The sequence below is a fragment of the Ricinus communis genome, chromosome 2 (assembly GCF_019578655.1).
Source record: "Ricinus communis isolate WT05 ecotype wild-type chromosome 2, ASM1957865v1, whole genome shotgun sequence".
Taxonomy (NCBI): domain Eukaryota; kingdom Viridiplantae; phylum Streptophyta; class Magnoliopsida; order Malpighiales; family Euphorbiaceae; genus Ricinus; species Ricinus communis.
The window spans coordinates 28,842,158-28,844,796 of NC_063257.1; the positions used below are offsets into that span (position 1 = coordinate 28,842,158).

A 2,639-nucleotide genomic window follows, 5' to 3' on the forward strand; every position below is an offset into this window, starting at 1 on the left:
AGGCCAACAATTTTGAGATAAAGGCCAATGTTATCCGGATGATCCAACAAAGCGCAGTTTGGTGGATTGCCCAAATGAGGATCCCAATGCACATATCTCCAACTTTTTGGAGATTTATGACACATTCAAAATAAATGGAACAACCAATGATGCCATTCGGCTGAGATTGTTTCCATTTTCCTTGAGGGACAGAGCAAAGAGATGGTTGCAATCTCTTCCACAACAGACGATCACTACTTGGAAGGCGTTGGCCGAAAAATTTTTATATAAGTATTTTCCTCCCGCTAAAACTGCTAAACTTAGAAATGACATATCTTCTTTTGTGCAGTTTGATGATGAAAGCATGTACGATGCATGGGAGAGATTTAAAGATCTTTTGAGATGCTGTCCACATCACGGATTGCCAGTGTGGATGCAGGTTCAGACCTTCTATAGCGGGTTGAACCTCGCAACGAGGCAGATGGTGGATGCTGCAGTAGGTGGGGCGCTAAACAGTAAGACGCCCGAGCAAGCTCAGAACTTGATAGAGGAAATGGCCATGAACAACTATCAATGGCAATCCTCTAGGAGCCGACCAGGAAGACAAGGAGTGGTCAACCAAGTGGACTCTACAGCAACCTTGGCAGCTCAAGTGGAGCTTCTAGCCAAGAAGATCGACCAACTCAGATGCTTGCCCACGCAGTTGAACGTTGGTCATGAAGTTTTGTGGTGGCCCGCATTACAAAGGCGAATCGCATCACGGGAGGTATGTTTGCTTCATCTTCTATTAGTTTTCCATCTAATTCTACTATATCTTCCGATGTTGAACAGTTGATTATATGGGAATGCCCCAAGACAGCAAAATAACCCCTACAAAGAATACATACAACCCTCGGATGGCGCAATCACCCCAATTTCGGTTGGAGGAACAATAATGCCCGTGGTCCGCCAGTTTCCAAAGACTTCATCAACAGCCACAAAGAATAACCACTGGGCCTACACAAGCTCCTCCTCCCAAGAAAAGAAGTCAAATTTAGAGGAGCTCGTGATGAAGTTTGTGACATCTACGTAAACAAGATTCCAGCAGACCGATAGTGCACTTAGGAATCAAGCAGGCCTAGATTCGAACTTGAGACTCAAATTGGCCAAATTTCTAAGATGCTTTCGGAGAGACCTTCAGGATCGCCTCCCTAGCACTACGTGAGTCAAACCCGAGGGAGCATTGCAAAGCTATCACCTTGCGTTCGTGTAAGAATTTGACCGGTTCTTCGCCTTTAGTACCGATAAGGATAATACAATCGCAAGGTGTCAAGCCGGCCTAAGGAAGGACCAAACCTTGAGATGGTAGAGAATGAGAGAAAGAAAGAAGACAGTGCAAAGAGACTCGCATGAGCATCGGCCTTGCACCATATCCCGCAAGGTCGAGACAGATATGGTGGACAAGCAATACAGTAAGTTTCTTGACTTATTTAAGCAAATTTGAAAATTAACTTACCTTTTGTTGAGGCAATTTCACAGATGTCAAATACGCCAAGTTCTTAAAGGAGATTTTGAGCAACAAGAGGAAGTTGGAGGATCTTGGTCGTGGTGCTTAATGAGGAGTGTTCACTATTCTCCGAACAAACCGCCACTCAAGCGACGAGATCCGTGGAGTTTTACTATCCCTTGTATGATTGGTGATTTATCAATTAGTGGTGCATTGGGCTGATTTAGGAGCCGATTAACTTAATGCCCACTAGTTTATTTGCCAAATTAGGTTTGCATGAGCCAAAGCCTACTAGGATGAGTGTTCAATTAGCGATAGGACTGTTAAAATTCCTAGAGGTATTGTTGAAGATGTACTTGTAAAGGTAGATAAATTTATCTTTCCTGTAGATTTTGTGGTAATGGATATGGAGGGTGATAGCACCGCGCTCTTATCCCTGGGTAGGCCTTTCCTAGCTACATCGAGGGTCAAGTATCGATGTAAGCGATGGAAAGCTTAAGCTTAGAGTTAATGATGAGACCATTACCTTTGACCCGGCCACTTCCATGAGATACCACTAGACTATGATAATATCGTATGTTCTATTGATGTGATTGATGATGTGGTTGAGTCCCATTTACAAGAAATTTTATGTTCGACCCTTTGCAAGTAGCATTAGTCGAGGATGAGGAGGAGTTGTCCAACGAGCAAGTGTTGGAGCAACTCACTGTTTTATTGGCTTCCGAGCCGAGCTTGTCAACTGATCCCTATCTTTTCTTGACAGTTTGGGGTGCGGAAAGTAAAGACTTCATTCGAGGACCCACCAATTTTAGAATCAAGGAGTTACCGAGCCACTTGGTTTATGCCTTCCTGGATGAAGAGAAGCGCTTACCAAGAATCATAGCAACCCGATCTAACTCCTCAAGAACAAGCCATGCCGTTGGAAGTTCTAAGGAAGTACAAGAAGGCCTTTGCTTTCAATATAGCCGATATCCCGGGCATAAATCCAAGTTTCGCTCTCATAAGATTTCATTGGGGACAAGCCAGCCTACTGCTCACCTCAAAGACGACTCAATCCGAACATAAAAGAAGTGGTAAAGAAGGAGGTAATTAAACTTCTTGATGCAGTTTGATATATCCCATTTCCCGGCCGTGGGTTAGTCCCGCGTGCTGTACCCAAGAAAGGAGGCATCAT

General features: G+C 44.1%; 1 non-coding gene across 1 annotated transcript; it reads right to left on the reverse strand.

Moving 5' to 3' along the window:
* Nucleotides 1-295: 295 nt before the first annotated feature.
* LOC125369396 lies at nucleotides 296-402 on the reverse strand. Its single transcript, XR_007214952.1, has one exon. It is a non-coding gene; the product is annotated as a small nucleolar RNA R71 (small nucleolar RNA).
* Between the last annotated feature and the right edge of the window lie 2,237 nt (nucleotides 403-2,639).